We start from the raw sequence: 23,763 nt of genomic DNA on the forward strand, positions 1-23,763 counted from the left end.
CCAGGCCTGGGGGAGACTCTGGAGGCTTCCCAGCCACTTGGTGTCTCCTCAGTGGTGGGGCTGAGTACTGGGGAGGGGTGCTGGGCAGCTTCCAGGAAGCGCTGGATGGTCAGTGAGCAGCACAGTCCCTTGCATTCTCAGGGCTGTCCGTGGTTTTTTCCTCATTTCCCCTGCCGGTATGTGAACAAGATGTATTTCAGTCAAGGATGTGTGGATTCAGGGGGTCCCACGATGCCACGTCAGAGAGGCTGGGGTTTTTTTGTTGTTGTTGTTGTTCCAGATTCAAAATTGTTTTGGGGGAGAAATCCTGTCACAAATACGGAGGAACAGGAGTCGCTTTCAGTTTGGAAGTAAAGACACCAAATGTTGACTCTCAGGACCTTCTAGAAGAATCAGCTGGGACCCACTCTCCAAGTCCTGCTGGAAGCAGAGCCAGAGGTAAAAACACAATGTGCCCTCCACATCATACATGCTTTTATAATTTTCAGTGGGTATTTTTCCCCCAACAATGTTGTAGTCGCTGAAAACAACTGAAAACCTGACAGGTACTTTGTGTCAGGAACCTCCCGTTATTTGAATATTCAATATTATTCCTGCATCAGAATTTGTTACAGTTATCCTTTCTTGTCTTCGTTGGAAGGGATCTCATCAATAATATCTTAAAAACATACTAGTTACCTTATGTCTTTTTCAGTTGAGATTTGGCATGTTTTTTAATTTCTCATGAACTCGTGAAAAACTGAAATACTTTTAAATTGATTGCAGTTTTTACTAAAAGCTGATTCACGCCATCCCTCTGAGACTGCTGCTGGTCAAAGAACTTACCAATGCCACTTCTCAGTGTGGGAAAGATTGTACTAAGCAAGCATTGTGAGCCAAGTTGAGAAGAAAAAGCCTGAGCATAGTGTGTCTCTATGAAAATTGATGCTTAGATCCCCTGTCTGATACATTTCCCCTTTTTTTTATGTTTCTTTTTTGGCCCATTTTCTCATTCAGAGATTCGTAGACCTGCCTCAGTTTTACATTCACCACCCATTTTAGTCTGGTGGACTTTTTTTTGAGTACGTTGTTAGATTCTGTTTGCCAAATCTTGGTTGAGGACATTTGCATCTGTGTGCTTGAACGATATGGACCCGTAGTTTTGTTTTTTCGTGGTGTCTTTATCTGGTTTTGGTATCAGGGTAATGCTGAATTAATTTGGATATTTTCTTTCCTGTTCTATTTTCTGGAATAGTTTGACAAGTATAGGCATCAACTTTTCTTCAGATGTTTGATAGAATGTGCTTGTGAAGTCGTCCGGTCCTGGACTGTTGTCTCTTAGGTGACATTTGATTACTGAATCTGTCTTCTTGCTAGTAAACCATCTGTTCAAATTTTCGATTTCATTCTGCTTCAGTTTTGGTAAGTTCCATGTTTCTAGGAATTGATCCATATAATCTGGTTTGTCCAGCTTGTTGGCATATGGTTTCTCATAATATTCTCTTACAATTGTTTGTATTTCTGTGGTGTTGGTTGTTCTCTGTCATTGTTATTTATAGGTGTCATTTCTGTTTTCTGATTAGTCTGGCTAGGGCTTATCAATTTCAATGTTCTTTTCATTGAAGCAGCTCCTAATTTCACTTACCTTGTTCTACTGTAGTTTTAACTTCTATATCACTTATTTCTCCTCTGCTTTTAATTATTTTCTTCATTCTGCTGTTTGGGGGTTTTGTTTGTTGTCCTTTGTCTGGCTTTTATAGTTATAAGGTTATGGAGTTTACTTCAGGGTTTTTTGTTTTTTGTTTTTTTCCTGGGGCAGACCTGTATTGCTATAAGCTTCCCTGTTAGAACTAGTTTTCTTGCTTTACAGAAGTTTGGATTGTTGTGTTTTCATTTTCATTTGTTTCCATGTTATTTCGATTTCATCTTTGATTTCTTGGTTGACCCATTGATTGTTTAGGAGCATGCTGTTTAACTTCCATGTTTTTGTGCCTTTTGCAGATTTTTTTTTCTTGTTGGAGACTTCTACTTTCATAGCATTGTGGTCTGAAAAGACATATGGTATGACGTCGATTGGTTTGATTTTGTTTTGGCTTGTTTTATGACCTAATATTTTATTGAGTGTGGGGAATTTTCCATGTGCATGTCAAAAGAAAGAGTATTGTGCTGTTTTAGGATGGAATGTCCTAAATATATCGGTTAAGTCCATCTGGTCTACTCTATCATTCAAAGTCACTACTTCCTTGTTGATTTTCTGATGGAATGATCTCTCCATGGGTGTCATTGGAGTGTTAAAGTGCCCTACTATGATTGTATGACTATCAATACTTTACTTTAGGTTTTGACTGTTTTGTGTACTTGGATGCTCTCAGGTTGAGCACGTATATGTTTACAATTGTTCTATCTTTTTTTGGATTGTACCTTTTATTATTACAGTGTCCTTCATTTTCTCTTGTTACAGTTTTCTTTTTAAATCTATTTTTTCTGATATAGGTATGGCTACTGCAGTTTTCTTTTGATACTTTAGTTCTATAGTTAGTCTCTTGTAGGTAGAAGATAGATGGGTCCTATATTTTATTCATTCTATCACCCAGTGCCTTTTATTATGAAGAGAGAGTGCACAGGCATGGGATGGCAGGGTGGGGGAATGGGGGAAGATAGAAGGAGAGCGAGAGAGAATGAGAGTGAGAATGTATCTTAAGCAAATCCCAAGCTCAGTGCAGAGCTCAGTTGGGACTCAATCCCAGGATCCTGGGATCATAGCCTGAGCCCAAATCAAGAGTCGAAATCTCAAGCGATGGAGCCATCCAGGTGCCCCTATCTGTCCCCCAGTGCCTTTGATTTGAGCATGTATTCTGTTTCCGTTCAAAGTGATTGATAGACATACAGTTGTCCTTTTATTACTTGATGTTGGTTGTTTCTGAATCTGTCTGATCCTTTCTTCTCTTTCTCTTTTCTATGGTTTGCTGGGTTTATTTAGTAGTGCAGTTGAAATTGCTTGTCTTTATACTCTGCATATGTATTAGTGGTGTTTGATTTGTGGTTATTATTAGGTTTGTACCTAACCACTTCTGCATATAGAAGTCTATATTAAGTTGATAGTTGTTGAAGCTTGAACCAGTTCTTTACTCCTCTCCTCCCCGTGTTGTAGATATGTAGTGTCATATTTCAAAACCGTTCATATCGTGGATACCTTGGCTGATGTTTTACAGATGTATTCATTTTTATTGCTTTTGCGTTTCGCACTTTAATACTGTCACTTTAGGTGTTTCTTTTCCACTTAAAGAGTCTCCTTTAACATTTCTAGCAGGGGTGGTTTGTTGGTTGTGAACTCGCTTAGTATTTATTTGGCAACCTCTTGATCTGTCCTTCCATCTGAATGATAGTGTTGTGGATAGACTCTCTTTGGCTACAGATGTTTTCCATTCAGCAACTTTACCATACCTGCTGCTCACTTACGGTTTCAAACTTTCTTCTGAAAAACATCCAGTGATAAACTTATGGGGTTTTTCTTGTAGGTAACTGTCATCTTTTCTTTTCCTGCTGTTAAAATTTTTCTTGATCATGACATTTTGAGTTTTAATTACTACATGACTTGGTGTAGATCTGCTTCTGCTGAATATTTTGGGGGTTCTTTGTGCCTCCTGCTTCTGAATCTGTTTCCTTCCCCGATTGAAGGAAGTTTTCATCTATTGTGTCTTCAAATAAATTTTCTGGTTCTATTTCTCAGAATTCTCAGAATGATAAATAGGACAGGAAAGACCTATTGAAGCTTCTCTGATGAGTCACTGGATTTGCATGCGTGGAGGATACATTTGGGACTCAAATGAACAACCTACCTTTAATTTCAAAGAACTAGAAAAAGACAACAATCTACGTGCAATGTTCTCAAAACGGAGAAAGGAATACATATGAGAGTGGAAACCAATGAAACTGAGACCATGAAATCAATAGAAAATATGAAGAAGACCAACAGTGGGTTTTCGGAAGAGTGAAACAAAATTGTCAAGACTGTACATAGACTATGCTAAGACAGAGAGAAGACCCAATTCAAAATAACTATAAATAAAAGAGAAGACATTACACCTGATACCAAAGAAATATAAAGGAGACAAAGAGGTGACTATGTGCAAACTAGATGCCAGCAAACCACTTACCTAGAAGAAATGGATAGGTTCTTAGAAACACACAACCTACCAAGACTGTATCAGGAAGATATAGAAGGTTTGCACAGACCCATTAAAGGAAGACTGCATCAATACAAGAAGATAACCAATGCAAGTAAATTGAGTTAGTAATGGAAATTCTCTCAGGGAAGAAAAGCCCAGGAAAAGGTGCATTCACTGGTGAATTTGAACAACGGTTGTAGAAGAAACGAACAGCAGTCCTCTCACTGATTAAAAAGGGATAAACACCTCCAAACTCATTTCATGAGACTGGAATTACCCTGGTAGGAAGCCAGAAAAGGATACTACTTGAACAGAAAACTATAGGCCAGTATCCCCGTGATGAATATAGATGAATAATTCCCAATAATATACAAGCAAACCAAATTCAGCATCACCTTAAAACGATCATTGACCGTGATGAAGGGCTTTTTTCCCTGTAAAGGAAGGATGTTTCAGAAATGCAAATCAATAAATGTGACTCCTCACATACTTGAATGAAAAAAAAAAAATCAACCAGAAACCAGAATCTTAAGTATAAATAGCAAAGGCAGGGTTACTAGAAAGGAGGTGGGCAGGGGGATGGGTTTAATGGGTGACGGGCTAAGGAGGGCACTAGTAGTGAGGAACACTTGGTGTTGTATGTAAGTGATGGATGACTACATTCTATACCTGAAACTAACACTACACTGTATGTTAACCAACTGGAGTTTAATTAAAAACTTGAACAAATAAATTCTAAAGAAGTACATAAATAAATTTAACCTAAAATAAATAAATACATTTTAAAAATTAAAGAGAAAACTCATGTGACGATGTCAATAGACACAGAAAAAAGGTTCTGAGAAAATTTGGTATCCATTTGTGCTAAAAATCTCTTTAGAATTCTGTGTAGAAGGAACATATCTCAACATAAGAAAGGCCATGTATGTGAAGCCCACAGCTAACATCATACTCAATAGTGAGATTGTGAAAGATTTTCCTCTAAGATGAGGCACAAGACAAGGATATCCTAGATATGAGAAGGGGATTGGTTGATGCAGGCTTCTGTTTATGGAATGAATAAATCACAGGTAGAAGACATAGCATAGGGAAAATAGAGAATGGTACTGGAGTGGTGATGCATGGTGAGAGATGATAGCTACACCTGTGTTAGCGTAGCAGCATGTATACACTTGTCCACTCACTATGTTGTTCATCTGAAACTAATGTAACACAGTGTGTCAGCTATTCCCAAATAACATGATTTTTTTTAAATAAGGTAAAGGATTGAAATAAAAAGTTTAATGTAAAAGAACCTGTTCATATCTAATCAAGAAATGCAATAAAGTTCCAAAATAGAAAGTCACATATCAAATTCTGTAGCATTCCTATACACTAACCAAATTATCTAAGAGGGAAAGAAAACAATCCCATTTACAATAGCATCAAAAACAATAAAATTTATAGGAATAAATTTACCTAAGGAAGTGAAAGACCTCTCTACAGAAAACTGTAAAACCTGTGTGCAGAAATGGAAGAAATTCAATTTGTATGAAAGAAACAGGAGAACACACAAGTCAGTGAAAAGCCATCCCATGTCCATCTGTCAGTGGAATTAATATAGATACAATGCCCATACTACCCAAAGCCCTCTAGAGATTCAGTGCAATCTCTATCAAGACTCCGATGTAAGTTTTATGCAATTAGAAACACATATCTTCAAATGTATTTGGAACCACAAAAAGACCCCAAGTAGCCAATGCAAGAAAGAACAAAACAGGTGGCATCACACTTCTTGATTTCAAGCTGCATTCTAACACAAAGAAATCAGTTATGTCATTGGCATAGGCACACACACACAAGACAATGGAATGGAAATTGAGAGCCCAAACTAAACCCTTGCATGCACAGTCAACTAGTATTTGACAAGGGAGTCAAGAATACTCAGTGGAGAAGAGTAGTCTCTTGAATAACTGGAGCTGGGAAAATTGGATAGTCACATGTATAAGATTAAAGCTTAGCACCTTATGTTACATCACTCCAAGAATTAACTTGAAATGGATTAAAGATGTAAACGAATGATATGAAAACAAAATTCTTCCTCACCATTTCAGCTCTTATTATGCCAAGACGTAGCTGTTGAAGTGGTGAAGGGCTGGATAGAGAGTAGTCCTGGAAATAGAAGCCTGTGTGTGTGAAACAGACTTTCTTTAGTAGTCTGGAATTATCCCCCTGATCCTTTAAGAGTAGCCACTTCCTTCCCTACATTTTCAGGCACAGCTAGTACCATGCTTGCTGCCAGCAATGCACTGCTTTGTCTCCACAAACCCCTAGAAGCTCTAGGTTGGACCCATTGCGAAGGGTGGAGTTTTGTGGCAGTGATGCTGCCCTGTTGAAACCAGGTGGAGGGGAAGGAGAGAGGTGCCATTCCGGCTTCACTGGGGTTCAGGTATGTTAGTGTTGGTGTTGGATTTTTCACCTTTTACTCTAACACATCTCAACAGTTTAATTTCTGTCCGGCATGTCAAAATGGCTTCCAGAACAGTTCCTCCTTTCTCAGAAGTGCCCTCCGTGTCATACCCCGTTGGGCTGCTCTTTATCACCATCCATGGTCTTTGGGCCACCACCAACTTCTCCAACCTGGTGGCCTCTGGGACCTCACCCTCCACCATCTGGAAAGATGATTGAAACAGTATGAGTTGACTTATAAAACACGTTTTGTCTTTTTACTTGTTGAGTGTTTGGAGAAGATGCAGTGATGGCACCACAGGGCTTTCAGGTTAGCCTGAGTGAGGACAGTGTAATGTGCTTCAAATTTCTCAGGAAATGAATGAAATGCGCAGTCGTTTCCACCCAGTGAGCTGGGCAACACATGTCTCTGAGAAGGAAAGAGGCCTTATACATGCTGACAGACATAGCACTCCCTAGGATGTAGCTTGTACAGAGACCATGTGCTGGGCTCTCTGAGGGATGAAACACACCCCTAACTTTATTTCTAGCTAGTTGAGACCTGAACTGTTCACAGATGCTTGATTAGTTATAAAAACTCCTGAACCAGGGCCATGTAGACCTTCCTCAAAGGACAGGATCAGATCTCCCTCTTGTCCTCAAGGGTCACCTGAGGCACCTGAAAAACCCTCTGCCCCTAGTACGGGACATGAGAATGTGAAAGAGTTGAATATAATGAAACATGTTGCGGATGGTTTGTTTTTCTTGCACACAGTCTATGCAAGTCAGAATCAACTTCCATCCCCCTCCATCTTTTATGAGACCTAGGACATGGTGCAACTCCCATGGGGAATGTCAGTTGTGTCTCTATCACGGATGCAGAGAAAGACAAGGTAAATTCTGTTGCCTATTTCAGTTGCAATGCTTTCTGGAAACTTTTATCTGACCTTGTCTGGTTTTCTATGCCCTCTGGTATTTTTACTGTTTGATTTACATCCTCACAAGCCTCCAGACTTCTCCAGTTTAAGATCATCATGTTAGCTAGTGCCTCTGGACGCCACAAGTGTGTGGAGGCGGAGGACCACGTGGCTATCACTTTGTGTTTGTGGAAATAACTTGAGGAGAATGACACTTCACTGCACCCTCAAGTCTTCTGGAGCATGGGACACCTTTCTCACCTTCTTTGCATGGGATTATCCTGATTATTTTCATTTTTTCCCCTATATCAAAGTAGGCCATGAATTTGTTCAGAATGTCTGCTATGAGCCTCGTGACTGGAAAAGATAACAACACTTTCCAACATTATATTGTGTGCTTTGTGCAGTGTTGAGGGTTCTTAGATAAATTTCAGAACTCATTACTGGTCCTTCTGTGTTGGTCAACGTGCAATAGAGAATTTCTCCCAAGCTTTGCGCAGTGGCAGTATCATAGCCAATGAGGTTTATCCGAGGCGCGATTTTTGCTAATTCAGAATTTCTCCAGTTGTCCCCTAGGTGGAAATACTCTGAATTTTCAGAAGCGGCATGTGTAATCGAAAATGTACGTGGAACTTCAGTCATGAAGGGAGAGAATCAGTGATCACCTGCAGGGCCAGTAACTCACAGAGTTCTTCAGTTGTATTTATATGAGCAGGTTCTCTTGTGTCCCGGGAGCAGTTGCAACTGGTACTTTGTCTCATGATGCCTTATGGGAGTTTTACACCTGAAATTGAGACATGTTTCTGTTCATTCTTTTATGTAGAGTTTCTACCTCCCTTTTACAATGGGACAAAATAGCTCTGCAACTCATATTGTATTTAAAAGCTGAATTACCTGTGAATTAAGATAAACACTCTTGAGACCAATGAATGTGCGCAGGTGACGTGTTTCTCTCAGAAAACACATTTCCAGGCCCCCTGCAGGACTGCAGGAATCCCCATCTCCTCAGAGGTCTCTGTGCCCTTGCACAGAAGATGTCTTTGTCAGTGAGGGAAGCAGAGTAAGGACATGAATGGGATGGCAATTTGAGCTTTGACCCTGGGGTGGTCCTGAATCTCTGTGTGGTGCTGGGCTTTTCTTTCATTCCTTCATGTTCTGTCTGTTCTCAATGTGTAAATAAAAAGTCTGCAGATCTGGTGGAAGAGGGGTGTCCTGAACACAGATGCCTGCCTCTCTGGAATACGTTCCTTTATTAGACTGGCATTACTGCCATCAATTTCAAGAATAGGATTCCTTGGCTTTCTGCATTTGTAAACATGTGCAGTGATGTGTGGAGACAGTAGTTTCTCCTTGTGCATCTGGTACCTTCAGGCTGTAGGTGGGACCTCATAGGAGGTCCTCGTGAGACCTTCAGGTTGTAAGTGGGATCTCGTGGGAGGGTAGAGTTTTCTGGCACTGATGCTGCATTCTACTAGAACTCGTGAATGAACAAGGGGCCAGGTGCTGACACCTGCTTCATTGTGTTTCAGCTCCTGTGGGCGTTCTACTTCTGTCTGTCATACCAACATACCTGTCGCTTCTGTTCTGTAGGTCCTTATGGTTGCAAGAGGACCTCCTCTTTTACCAGGTCCACCCTGCATGCCCCTGCCCACAGATCCCCTTTATCACTGTTCATGGACTCTCTAAGTCACCACCAGCTCATTGGTGCCCTCAGTGACCTCCACCTCGACTATTTGTAAGATGATCTGAACAGTATGAGTTGACATGTTCAGCATATTCATCTACTGTCTTGTTGAGTCTTTGAGAAGATGTAGAGATGGCCTCACAGGCTTTTCAATGCAAGGGTGCTGCTGACTGAGGACACTGTTAAGATTCCTCAAGTTTCTTAGGACATACATATGTTGGGCTGTGCCTAAGTGTGTGTATCTCTGTGAGACTAAATGCGACGAAAGGTTGTAGATTAGCTGTGTGGCTTCCTTGGCTTCAGCCTGAGTCACACTCTTAGCGGGGAATTCAGGGTTGACCAGGAAATGCCCCTGCTGGACTCCTGTCACCGCAACCCTGAACCTGCTTTCACCACCCTGCTTGAAGGTTTGCATCTCCGACACTTCTCTCACAATTTCCTGAGGCTTTGCATGTGTCCCTCTTGTCTCAGACCTAATGCCAGCTCTCAGTGGGGAGAGCCTCAACTCAGAGCATCAGCTTTGTGATCTGAGAAGCAGGGATAATATTGATCTCTGAGGTCAGTGCGATGAAGAGGTGGTTAAGCACATGAGGAATTTGTAAAATATATGAGATGAGTGAGCACTCACCCTTTTCAGCGTGGAAACGAATGTATCTGCACACAGAAGATCATCAACAGATGTTCATTCAATTTCATGAGACTAAGGTATAATGCCTGAGGCTGAGAGATTGGCAATTCTAGTTTCAAAGGATACAACAAAGACCCCTGTGTGTTTTCTATTAAAATTCAGGTCCTACTTTACAAGGAAGGAAAAGATAAGTATGAGAATATGGATGTTTAGGGATCTGAAGATAATCCTCTTCCATTACAGGTAGACACACAAATGCACCCTGACAAATATGTGCTCATCCAAGGCCACAGATGTATTGAAGAAGAAAACACGCATATAGAAGAACAGAAGATCCCTTTGCAATAACTCAATCACTTTGACATAGAGGGCCATCAGTTTGAAATTTGAAGAGCACACTGAAGCATTACAAACCAGCTGTGGTTATTATATATTTAGAGATGGTGTCTAATCTACCCCTTGGTCTGAATGCTTTCCCTGTCCACCCCGTCCCCTCCACATTGTCCTTCCTAATATCCCCTAATACACTTGTCATAGTTGTGTTTCTATGTCAGCGTCTGCCTCCAGGAAAATCGACACTCATTCCCCATCAAGTGTACACTTTGGCGTTCCTGTATATGCAGTTAACAAACAGGTAGAATGTATAGTATTGGTGTACGAAGACAGATCATTCTTTGGGGTTGTATTGCCTGGAAGGGACCAATAGTTCCATCTGAGGGGTTGGATACATCCTTTAGGGAGATCTGGTGGTGGTTGTTCATGTATAGATTGATGCTCATGAGCACATGGCACATGTGCTAGTTGATGTGGTTTGTGCTGATGAGCAGGGCAGGTATCTGTCTCCAGGAAAGGGTCTCTTCTGATGGTGAGGAATGGATTCAGGAGACCAGTAAGGAGGCCCTGCATTAATTCAGCTTTTGCGCCCTTGTGCACCTTACCAGCTGCTACCAATAGCACCAATCCAGGTGGCCTCCAAGGGGGCAAATGGCACAATTTTTGTGGCGAGTCACATGGTGTCCCATAAAGCTCCCCCTGAAGCCATATTGAGGCATGGGGAGGGCAGAGGTCCATGGTCTGAGAAAGGTTCCTTCGACACCACCCGGGAGAGTTGGGTGTAAGCATACGGCTCCTTCTACATCAGCCAATCCAATCTACATCAGGGACTTTGAACCCTGTGAGCCCTTTTTTCCTTCCAGCTTTGGGAAGCAGCCAGCCCTCCAGCAGCATTTGGGTCATGGCTGGGCCACCAATGGTAAATGTCTGGCTGTCCACATTCTGCCAGCATTGCTTTAGCAAATGTCAATATGAGCAGCTGCTGTATGGGGGATTCTCCTCCATTTTGATCAGGGCCTGGTGCAAAACATGACGAGAGAGAGAGAAAGAGAGAGAGAGAGAGAGAGAGAGAGAGAGAGAGAGAGAGAGAGAGAGACAGGAGTTCCCTGTGCTCCTGGACAGGGCTGCATGCACAGAGCAGATAGCCTGAAGCCTGGGGAGAGGTGGACAAAGAGGTAAGGAGAGAGAAACTGGATGAGTGATAGGGGAATTGGGCAAGACCTAGAGAGTGAAAGAAAGAAACACAGAGAGGTGTGGTTAGAGAGAAACAGAGACAAAGAGGAAGTACAAGGAGAAAAGTGGAGCCCTGGTCCAGGTATGTGAACGGGGTGAGATGAGCCAGGGGAGAGGGGATGTGTGAAGTGGCTCTGAGTGCTGGGGCCGAAAGGGCTGGTATCATGGGCATCATAGTTTCATGACTCTAAGACTCCAACATCCCTGGGGTCAAGCCCTGCAGAGGCCATTGCAATCAAAAAGATGGGCATCCGTCATTTCTACTGGAATTGTGGGGCTCAGCGTTATGTTCTGTCATGGAGACGGATGTCTTCAGGGAGAATGTGCTGCTCTTTGGCGGCTAAACTCCAGAGCCCGCCCTGTGAGGAGGTGTCCCGGGGTCATCTCCCTCACTGCCCCCAGGCCCTGTTGGATTTCCCCCCTCCCCCCCAACCAGCTGGCGTTCCTCATGTTCTGAACCCAGGCATGAGACATTGTGTTGCCCCCAGGTTCTGCAGTCTGGACCTGGCAGAGGTGGACTGTTGATATTGATTAAAAAAAATATTTGACAATAGGTCCATATTCTCCCTCTGGAACGAATGGTGTGCATCCAAATCGTGGGTTGCTATCCTCCTGTCCACAACCAATCTGAGGATTCCAGAAGGTAGGTGAACCTTTTAAAACACCATAGTCTTCTCTTACATTATTCAAAGACAATTTCTTTCCCAGCTTTCTTTTAATTTTGAAGAGATGGCAATTACTAATTGAAAGCATAATGGTCCTGTAGGAAATTGACCTACATGAGTGATGGGCATTATTTCATCCATCCGTATCCCTAAAGCACCTTTCATTGGAAATATAAGCCATGGATACATGTCATAAATTCATAACAGATGTGTAGCTCCTGTAAGTTGCATTCTGACCTTGTCACATATGTGTCATCAGATATTATTAGTGACTTTTCAGATAAGCTCTAAACATCAAGATGGTCATGTTAGAGAATCTGGTATATATGGAATTTCACAGATTCTAAATTAGGAATGATTTTTCATTTTTAATGTTCCTATTTTTTTCCTTTTATGAGAGAGCCCGAGCTGGGGATGGGGGAGAGAGTGGGAGATACTGAATCTGAGGCAGGCACCAGACTCTGAGCTGTCAGGACACAGCGTGACGTGGGGCACAAACTGATGGACTGCAAGATCGTGACCTGAGTGGAAGTCGGACGCTTAACCGACTAGGCCACCCAAGCGCCCCAGGAATGATAGTTTACTGGCAAAGAAGGAGAAATTAAAGATAGTGTAAAGGATGTCTATTTTTAATTGAAATATTCTTCACACATTTGTTGTATTAGTTTTAGACATACATTGTAGTCCTTCCATATGTCTATAAATTATGTTGTACTTAAGCACAAGTGTAGCTATCCTGTGAAAGTATGCAACAGTATTATTACAGGATTGACTCTCTTCCATTGGCTGTCCCTTGTATCCCTAGGACTCATTCATTCCATAGCTGGAAGCCAGTATCTCTCTCTCAAAGGTGTCCATTCTTTATCTAACCTAAACACTTAGGTAGTAAACACAATAACCTCTTGTTCATCATGTGTAATTTGGTGGTCTATTTTTCTGGGAACATTGCTTAAAGCATTACAAATGATGCCATTACCTTAATAAATTTGGTTTCATTCTTCACTCACAAGAACGGAGAAGGAAAAGATTTCTTTGTGCCCTAGGTCCTGTCACTAAGACCCTTCCCAGTGTAGAGAACAGGCTTAGTTGCCCAGAGCACCTTCGGTCCCTCAGCTGAGCCACCAGGGTCTTCAACATTGCAGGAATTCCCATGGTGGCCAGCAGAGAGAGCTGGAGCACCACAGACCCGGAGGGGCGGGTTCCTCTGCATGGGCAGTGATGGCCAGCAGAGGGCGCACCATCGTCTTTTCTGACCCAGGGCACCTCAGAGCAGGGAGGGCTTCTATTGATCCCAGAAAACACAGGGCCTCTGCTGCTGCTGCCTCAGGACAGAGAGCAGAGGTGCATTTCCAGCGCGTTCTGCCGCCCACCCCAGGGGAGACCTGGGGAGCTTTGCAGCAACTTGGCATCTCCTTAGTCCCACAGAGTATCTGCCTTGTTGTACTGAGTGCTGAGGAGCGGGCACTGGGTGGCTTCCCTGGGCAAGCTGGTTGCTGAGCTGCACAGGCCCTTGCATTTTCTGGGCTGTTCCCGTGTTTCATTCCTCCCCTTCCTGGACAGTATTTGAACAAGACGTATTTTACTAAAGAACTCGTGGATTGCGAGGTCCCACGACATCACCTCATCGATGCAGTCGATGGTTTGTTCCAGATTCAGGCTTGTTTCCCGGAAGAAACCCTGACAGAAGTTCAGAAGAACGGGAGCTGCATTCTGTTAGGACGTGAATACATGAAATGCTCGTCTCATGACCTTCTAGAAGAATGAGCTAGGACCCACTTTCCGAGTCCTGCTGGAACCAGAGACCGAGGTAAGGGCACAAACTGCCCCCACATCATACATGCTTTTTAAAAAATTTCATGGTTATTTTCCCAACCTAGTGAAGTGATTGAAAACTACAGAAAACCTGGTAGGTAGGTGTCATTAACCTTATGTTATCTTTTAATTTAAATTCCAGTGAGTGAAGACACAGTGTAGTATTAGTTTCAGGTGTCCAATATAGAGCAACCCTTCCACACGTCACCCGGAGCTCATCCCAGGTGCACTTCTTAATCCCCAGCAGCTGTTTCACCCATTCCCTCACCTCACTGTGGAAGCCCTCAGTTTGTTTCCTAGTTAAGAGTCTGTTTGTTTGTCACTGTGTACTTCACCGCCCCCCCCCTTTGTTTTGTCTTATTTCCATGTGTTAGTGAAATCATCTGGTATTTGTCTTTCTCTGACAGGCTTTTTTTCACCCAGCATAACATTCTGTCGCTCCTCCACCTCGTCGCAAATGACAAGATTTCATGTTTTTACGGCCTAATAATATTACATTCCATATACTACATCTCAATTTATTCATCAGTTGATGGATGCTTGGGAAGTTTCTGTAATTTGGTTGTTGTAGAAAATGCTGCTGTAAACATCATGGTGCATGTATCCCTTTGAAGAATTATTTTTGTATTCTTTGTGTAAATACCTCTGAGTGAAATTGCTGGATCTTAAAGTAGTTCCATTTCCATTTTTTTTTTTTTGATGAATCTCCATGATGTTTTCCAGTGTGGCTGCACCAGTTTGCATTCCTACCCACAGTGCAAGAGGGTTTCTCTTTCCTCACATCCTTGGCAACACCTGCTATTTCATCATTCATTGATTTTAGTCATTCTGAAAGATGTGATGTGTTATCTCATTGTACTTTTGAGTTGTGTTTTCCTGAAGATCAGTATTGTTGAGCATCTTTTCATATGTCTCTTGGCCATGTGTATGTCTGCCTTGGGAAAATGTCCATTCGTGTCTTCTGCCCAGTTTTAATCGGATTTCTCCTTTTTTGGGTGCTGTATGACTTTATTTGTTTTGGACACTAAGCCTTAATCAGATGTCGTGTGCAAATAGTATTCTGTAGGTGTTTTAGTTTTGTTGATTATTTCCTTGGTGACAGAAGCTTTTTATTTTTACGAAGTCCCATTATTTTTGCTTGTGTTTCCCTTAACTCAGGAGATATATCCGCAAAGATGTTTGTACAGCCAATGTCAAATAAGATACTGTCTGTGTTCATCATCCTCTGGGATTTTTATGGTTTCAGGTTTCACACATAGGTCTTTATCCATGTTGGATTTATTTTTGTGTATATTGTAAGAAGGTGGTCCATTGTTGGTCTTGTTTTGTTTTGCAGGTTGCTGTCTAGTTTTTTCCAAAACCATATGTTGAGGAGATTCTTTTTAAGTGTATGTATTTATTTTTGAGAGACAGAGAGAATGCAGAAGGGGGCAGAGAGAAATGGGGATTGAGAATCCCACACATGCTCTGCACTGCCCTGAGATCATGACCTGAGCTGAATCCCCAATCACACGCTTTGCAGCCTGCCATGTGTCCCAAGACTATCTTTTTTTTTCCCCATTGGATATACTTTCCTGCTTTGTTGAGAATTAATTGACCATATAGGTTTGAGTTCATTTCTGGGTTTCCGTTCTATTGATCTCTGCGTCTGTGTGTTGTTGTTGTTGTTGTTGTTGTTGATGATGATGTTGTTTTTTGCCAGTACCATACTGTTCTGTTCAGTACAGCTTTTTAATATAACCTGAAGTCTGGAATTGTGATGCCTCCAGCTTTAGTTTTCTTCTCCAATTTTGTTTTTGCTGTTTGGAGTCTTTGTCGTTCCATACAAATCTTGGAATTATATGTTGTAGTTCTGTAACAAATGTTTTTGTTAATGTGATAGGGATTTCATTACATATGTAGATTGTTTTGAGGAGTGTAGACATTTTAACAGTATTTTTGCTTCCCATCCATGAGGGTGAAATATATTTCCTTTTCTTTGCGTCCTCTTCCATTTCTTTCATCAGTGTTTCATAGCCTTTAGAGTACAGGTCTTTCACCTCTTTGGTTAGGTTCATTCTAGGTATCTTGGGGTATTTGGTGCACCTGTCAATGGGATTGATCCCTTACTTTCTCTTTCTGTTAATTCATTACTCGTCTATAGAAATGCAATAGATTTCTGTACATTGATTTCTGTATATTGTGATTTGTGGAATTCATATCTAAATCCTAGCAATTTTCATTGGAGTATTTCATGGTTTTTATAGAGAGCATCATGTCAGTTCCAAACAGCGAAAGTTGTACTTCTTCCTTGCCAATTCGGATGCCTCATTTCTTTTTTTGTGTGATTGCTGTGGCTAGGACTTCTTGTACTATGTGGAATAATAGTGGTGACGGGTCATCCCTGTCTTGTCCCTGACCTTGGAGGAAACACTTTCAATTTTTCCCCATTGAGGATGAGCTGAGCTGTGGCTTTTTCCTAGGTGACCTTTATATGTGTAGGTAGGTTTAGTCCAAGTCTACTTTGCTGAGGGTTTTTATCATGAATGGATGTGACATTTTGTCAAGTGGTTTTCCCGCATCTGAGGAAAGCATCATATTGTTCTTATCCTTTCTTCTATTACTGTGGTGCATCATGTTGATTGATCTGTGAATGTGGAGCCACCCTTGCAGCCCAAGAATATATCCCACTTGATTATGGTAAATGATTCTATTAATGTATTGTTGACTTTAATTTGAAGGTATTTTAATGAGAATTTCTGCATACATACTCTCAGGCTATTGGTCTGCAGTTTTATTTTAAATTTTTTAACACTTTTTTAAATGTTTATTTATTTCCTTAGATAGAGTACATAAACGTGAGGGAGGGGCAGAGAGACAGAGAGAGAGAGAATCCTGGCCATGCTCCACACTGTCAATGCACTGTCCAATGTCGGACTGGAACCCATGCCTCACAAGATAATGTCCTCATCCAAAATTAAGAGCTGGACAGTAAACCGACTGAGCCACACAGGCGCCCCGGCAGTTTTCGGTTTTAGTGGAGGCTTTATCTGGTTTTGGTATCAGGGTAATGATGGCCTCATAAGATGAATTTGTAAGTTTTTCTTCTTTTTTATTTTTTGTAATAATTCGAGGAGAATACATATTACCTCTTCCTTAAATGGATGGTAGAATTAATCAGTGAAGCCCTCTGCCCTGAACTCTTGTATTGGGGGGAGATTTTTTTTTTTCTTATTGATTTGATTTCTTTCTGTTTTCAGATTTTAGGTATCTTCCTGTTTCAGTTTTGGTAGTTTTTGTGTTTCTAGGAATTTGTCCATTTTTCTCAGAGTGTCCAATTTGTTGCATATAGTTTTTCATAATATTATCTTCTAACTGTATTTTTGTAGTGTTGACTGTTGTTTCTCCTTTCTTATTTGTGATTTTATTTATTTGAGTCCTTTCTCTCTTCTTTGTGAAAACTCTGCCTAGGAAGTTTTCATGTTGATTATTGTTTTCAAGGAACCAGCCCCTGGTTTCATTGATTTGGTCTAGTGTCTTTTTGGTTTGTATATCCCTCATTTCTGCCTTAATCTCTATTATTTCCTTCATTCTGCTGTTCTTCTCATTCCTTTAGTTGTAAGTTAGGAGGGTTTGAGATTTTTCTTGCTCTTTAAGGTAGGCTTGTATTGCTATATACTTCCATCTTAAATTGCTTTTGCCGCATTCCAAAAGTTTTTACCAGTGTATTTTCATTTTCATTAGTTTCAGTGTATTTTCTTATTGATTTCCTGTTTGACCCATTCATTTCGTAACATGTTATTTAACCTCCCTTTATTTGTGGCCTTTCCCCCTTTGTGTGTGTGTGTGTGTGTGTGTGTGTGTGTGTGTGTGTGTTTGTGTGTGTATGAGTGTGGTTAACTTCAAGTTTCCTAGCGTGTGGTCAGAAAAGATGCTTGGTCTGATCTCTGTGTTTAGGTACCTGTTGAGGCCTGACTTGTGACCTAGAATGTGATCATTTCTGGGGTCGCCTGGGTGGCGCAGTCGGTTAAGCGACCGACTTCAGCCAGGTCACGATCTCGCGGTCCGTGAGTTCGGGCCCCGCGTCAGGCTCTGGGCTGATGGCTCAGAGCCTGGAGCCTGTTTCCGATTCTGTGTCTCCCTCTCTCTCTGCCCCTCCCCCGTTCATGCTCTGTCTCTCTCTGTCCCAAAACAAATAAAAGTTGAAAAGAATGTGTACTCTGCCATTTTAGTATGGAGCGTTCTGAATGTATCTGTTAAACGCATCTGGTCCAGTGTGTCATTCAAAGCCATTGTTTCCTTGTTGATTTTCTGTTTACAGGTTCTGTCCATTGATGTGACAGATGTGTTAAAGTCCTCTATTATCATTATATTATTATAAATTCTTTTATGGTTTTGTTAAATGTTTTTTATATTGGTGATTGCATATTGGGTGCATCAAAATTTACAATCATTGGATCTTTTTGTTTGGTTGTCCCCTTTAGTATGAGATAATGTCTATCTTCGTCTCTTGTCACAGCTTTATTTATTTTTTTAATGTAAGTCTTAGTTGACATATAGTGCATTCTCTGTTTCAGGAATAGAATCCAGTGATTCATCCCTTACATACCACACCCAGTACCCATGACGACAATTGCTCTCCTTAATACTCGTCCGCCGTCTAGCCCAGCTCCGACACATCTCCCTCTATCAACCCTCACTTTTTTTCGCTATGGCTAAGAGACTCATGTGGTTTGTTACCACTCTTCTCTTTTCCTGCCCCCTTCCCATGTTTTCATCTGTTTTGTTTCTTCAATTCCACATGAGTGAAATCATATATGTGTCTTTCACTGATTGACATATTTCACTTAGCATAATACATTCTAGGTCCATCCACATCGTGGCAAGTGGCAGGGTTTCATTCTTTATGAAGCTGAGTTTCTTTTCATTGTATATACGTATGTATATTTGTATGTATATATGAGCATACACGTGAGTACATATGCACACACACACACACACACACACACACACACACACAAGTTCTTTATACCTTCATCAGTTGATGGATACTTGGGCTTTCTCCATAGTATGGCTAATGTTGATAATGCTGCTATAGGGGCGCCTGGGTGGCGCAGTCGGTTGAGCGTCCGACTTCAGCCAGGTCACGATCTCGTGGTCTGTGAGTTCGAGCCCCACGTCTGGCTCTGGGCTGATGGCTCGGAGCCTGGAGCCTGTTTCCGATTCTGTGTCTCCCTCTCTCTCTGCCCCTCCCCCGTTCATGCTCATTCTCTCTCTGTCCCAAAAATAAATAAATAAACGTTGATAATGCTGCTATAAATATTGGGTGTATGCATTTTACTACTAGGTATTGACCCAAAGGGTACCAAACTACACTCTCGGTTTTGAAGTTTATTTTGCCTAATATAAGTATTGCTACTGGCTTTCTTTTACATTGTTGTCATGATAAACGTTTTTTCTTTCCCTCCTTTTAAATCTGCAGGTGACATATGTCCAAATAACGCTTTGTAGGCAGCATCTAGATAGGCCTTGTTTTTTTTTTTTTTTGTTTCTTTCTTTTTTTTCTGTCCATTCTGACACCCTATCCTTGTCTTTTGATTGGAGCATGTAGTCGATTTACATTCAGAGTAATTATTGATAGGTATATATTTAGTGACATTCTACTAGTTGTTTTCCATTGTTTCTTGATGTTTTCTCTGATCCTTTCTTGTCTGTAACACTTTTGGTCTTTCATTTCCACTCCAAGAGTCTGATTTAAATATTCTTTTCTTTTGACTGGTAGTACATTTCTTTACTTATTTTTATATTTCTTCTTCGTTAAAATTTAAGCCCCAGTTAGTTACCTTATAGAGGAATACAGTTTCAGGATTAGAATTTAGTGATCCATCAAATACAAAATGTATCCAGTACTCATTCCAAGTGCCCCCCTGAGTGCCCATCACCTATTTAGCCCATACCCCTAATCAGAAACCTTCCTGGAGTCCTGAGCTTCTTCCCTCTATTTAACAGTTTCTTATCGTTTGACTCCCTCTCTGTATCTTGTTTTTGCTTTCCTTTCACTATGTTCATCAGCGTATTAAATTCCACAGATGAGAGAAATCATATGATGTGTGTCTTTCTCTGACATATTATGGTTAGCATAATAAAGTCTCGTTCCATCCACCTTGTTGCAAATAGCAAGATTCCACTCTTTTTGATTGCCGAGTAATATTCCACTGTATGAATATACCACATCTTCGTTATCCATTCATCTCTCAGTGGTCATTTGGGCTCTTTGCATAATTTAGCTATTGTTGATAATCCTGCTATAAACATTGGAGTGCATGTGCCTCTTCGAGTCAGCGTTAGTGTGTCCTTTGGATAAATGCCTATTAGTGCAATTGCTGGGTTGTAGTGTAGTTCTCTTATTGTTTCTTGTAACGAATGTCCATACTATTTTCCAGAATGGCTACACCACTTTGCATTCCCATCAGCATTGCAAAAGCGTTCCCTTTCTCTGCATTCTTGCCAACATCTGTCGTTTCCCGAGATGTTAATTTTAGCCATTCTGATAGGTGTGAGGGGATATCTCATCGTGGCTTTGATTTGTATTTCACTTATGACGAATGAGGTTGAGCATCTTTTCATGGTATGACCAATCTGGATGTGATCTTGTTAAAGTGTCTCTTCATGTCTTTTGCCCATTTCTTCACTGGGTTATTTGGTTTTTGGGTGTTGAGTGTGATATGTTCTTTATAGATTTTGGATAGTAACCCTTTATCTGATATGTCACCTGCAAATATCTTCTCCCATTCCATTCAGTTTCTTTTAGTTTTGTTGATTGTGTCCTCTGCTGTGCAGAAGCTTTTTATCTTGAGGTCTCAATAGTTCATTTTTGTTTTTATTGCCCTTGTTTCTGGAGACTTGACAAGAAAGATGGTGCTGCAGTCAGGATCAAAGAGGTCGGTTGCCTTTTTTCTCCTCTAGGATTTTGATGGTCTCCTGTCTTACACTTAGATCTTTCATCCATTTTGAGGTGTGTGTGTGTGAGAGAGAGAGAGTCAGAGAGAGAGAGAGAGAGAGAGAGACAGACAGACAGACAGACAGACAGACAGAAAGAGACCCAGAGGTTTAAGAACATAGTCCAGGTTCTTCTTCTCACTGTCCATTTTTCCCAGTACCATGTGCTGAAGAGACTCTTTTTTTCCATTAGATATTCTTTCCTGTTTTGTCAAAGATTAGTCGGCCATAATTTTGAGGGTCCATTTCTGGATTCCCTATTCTGTTCCTTTGATATATGTGTCTGTTTTTGTGCCCGTCCCATACTGTCTTGATGATTGCTGCTTTCTGATGCACCATAAAGTCCAGATTGTAATGTCTCCAGATTTGTTTTTTTTTTTTTTTCTTTTTCAACATTACTATGGCTCTTTGGGGTCTTTTCTGGTTCCATACAAATTTTAGGATTGTTTGTTCTAGGTCTGGAAGAATGCTGATGTTATTTTGATAGGAATTACATTGAATTTGTCCATTGTTTTGGGTAGTATTGATATTTTAACAATATTTGTTCTTCCAATCCATGAGATGGGATGTTGTTCCATTTCTTTGTGTCTTCTTCAACTTCTTTCATAGATTTTGTATGGTTTGTTCTTGTATTTTTTTAATGTTTATTTATTTTTAAGAGAGTGAGCGAGTGAGCAAGAGCCCGTGAGCAGGGGAAAGGCAGAGAGAGGGAGACACAGAATCTGAAGCAGGCTCCAAGCTCCAAGCTATCAGCACAGAGCCTGTCACAGGACTCAAACCTACAAACGCGGGATCATGTCCTGAACTGAGGTCGGCACTTAACCGACTGAGCCACCCAGGCACCCCTCTTTTGTTTTAATGTACTGATCTTTTACCTCTTTGGTTAGATTCATCCCTGGGTATTTTATGCATTTCTGTGCAGTTGTAAATGAGATCAATTCCTTAATTTTCTTTCTGTTGATTCATTATTGGGGTATAGAAATGCAATCAACTTCTGTATATTGATTTTATATTCTGAGACTTTCCTGAATTCCTGTATCAGTCCTAGAAGTTTTTTGGTGGAGTCGTTTGGATTTTCCACGGAGAGTATCATATCTGTGAGGAGGGAAATTTTGACCCCTCCTTGCCAACTTGGACACCTTGTAATTCTTTTTGTTGTCTGATTGCTGAGGCTAGGACTTTCAACAGAATGGTGAATAACAGTGTTGAGAATGGACATCCCTGTCGTGTTCCTGACCTTAGGGGGAAAGCTCTCAGTTTTCCCCATTGAAGATATTATTAGCTGTGGGACTTTCATATCTGGACATTCTCACATTGAGCCACGATCCTTCTATCCCTCCTTTCATGAGGTGTTTTTTTTCCATCAAGAAAGGATGCTGCTGCATTTTGTCAAATGTTTATTCTGCATCTATTGAGAGGATCGTGTGGTTGTTATCCTTTCTTTTATCAACGTGATATATCACATCAGTTGATTTGCAGGTATTGAATCGGTTGTGCATCCCAGGAATAAAATCCACTTCATTGTGCTGAATAATCTTTTAATGTATTGTTGAATCTAGTTTGCCACTTTTTGTTGAGATTTTTTGCATCCATCTTCATCAGGGAAATTTGTCTCTCGTTTTCCTTTTTTTTTTTTAATTTTTTTTCAACGTTTATTTATTTTTGGGACAGAGAGAGAGCATAAACGGGCGAGGGGCAGAGAGAGAGGGAGACACAGAATCGGAAACAGGCTCCAGGCTCTGAGCCATCAGCCCAGAGCCCGACGCGGGGCTCAAACTCACGGACAGTGAGATCGTGACCTGGCTGAAGTCGGACGCTTAACCGATTGCGCCACCCAGGCGCCCCACTCGTTTTCCTTTATAGTGGGGTCTTTGTTCAGTTCGGACTCAAGGCCATGCTGGCCTCATAGAATGAGTTTGGAAGTGTTCCCTCCATTTTTCTGCCCATGACCTTATCTTGTTCTTTCATTTGGGATGCCTCCCTCTTGTCTTGGAATTTTGGTTGAGTATTTGCCATCTCTGTGTTACCAAAGCTCATTGTGTTACCTGCCAATGAGTTGAATGGTTTTATGAAGAGGAGGTCATCCAATGTCCAGAGCCTGGCACATCACGGAGTGTCTGTGGTGTGTGTCGCATGCACTGTTTTGTGTTCTGGCTGCACTATCCTTCAGGTCAGTTGTATGGGAAAGGTAGGGTCCTTGGCTAGAATGTGGTGAGTCTTACTGAGGTCGCATCTGGGATCCCTGGAAACTGCAGTGCAGTCAGAACTCGGTTCACTGCATGGTGCAGTGCGCGGGCACTGGGTTCACTGGAGGGGGCAGTGCCACGGGTACTGGCTTCACTGGAGGCTGCAGTGTCGCGGGCAGTGTGTTCACTGGAGGGGGCAGGGTCGCAGGCATTGGGTTCCCTGGAGGGGCAGTGCCTCCGGGTCTGGGTTCACTGGAGCGTGCTGTGCTATGGGCAATGTGTTCACTGGAGGCTGCAACAAGCTGGAACTGGTTTTACTGCATGGTGCAGTGCCACGGGCACTGGGTACACAGGAGGCTACAGTGCGGCATGCACTGCATTCACTGGCGGGTGCAGTGCTGCGAGAGGTGGGTTCACTGGAGGCTCCACTGCCGTGGGATCTGAGTTCACTGGAGGCTGCAGTGCTGCGGGCACTGTGTTCACTGCAGGCTGCATAGAAGCGGGTACTGGGTTCACTGCATGGTGCAGTGCTGCGGGCACTTTGTTCACTGGATGGTGTACTGCCATGGGAATTGGGTTCAGTGCAGGGTGCAGTGCCAGGGACAGTGGCTACACTGGAGGGTAGAGAAACGCAGGCCCTGGGTACACTGCAGGCTGCAGTGCTGCGGGCACTGGCTTCACTGGTGGCTGCATTGCTGCGAGCACTGGGTTCATAGCAGGCTGCAGTGCAGCAGGCACATTTTCACTGGATT

At 41.8% G+C, this 23,763-nt stretch overlaps 1 long non-coding RNA gene and 1 pseudogene across 30 annotated transcripts in view; both read left to right on the forward strand.

The window, feature by feature from the left end:
- LOC123383715 overlaps nt 1-23,763 on the forward strand; it is a 109,018-nt gene that overhangs the window by 24,570 nt on the left and 60,685 nt on the right. For 27 of the 30 annotated variants that reach the window (XR_006593759.1, XR_006593761.1, XR_006593756.1 and 24 more), the window contains 4 exons: nt 281-438; nt 10,048-10,438; nt 11,925-12,013; nt 13,686-13,842. This is a non-coding gene — a long non-coding RNA (uncharacterized LOC123383715). Of the gene's footprint in view, nt 1-280; nt 439-3,709; nt 3,844-10,047; nt 10,439-11,924; nt 12,014-13,685; nt 13,843-23,763 lie in introns of those variants that run through there. The other 3 variants (XR_006593733.1, XR_006593754.1, XR_006593755.1) reach the window with 3 other exon arrangements.
- Nucleotides 7,981-8,109, forward strand: LOC111559415 (annotated as a pseudogene).

The sequence above is a fragment of the Felis catus genome, unplaced genomic scaffold (assembly GCF_018350175.1).
Source record: "Felis catus isolate Fca126 unplaced genomic scaffold, F.catus_Fca126_mat1.0 Un_scaffold_61, whole genome shotgun sequence".
NCBI lineage: Eukaryota > Metazoa > Chordata > Mammalia > Carnivora > Felidae > Felis > Felis catus.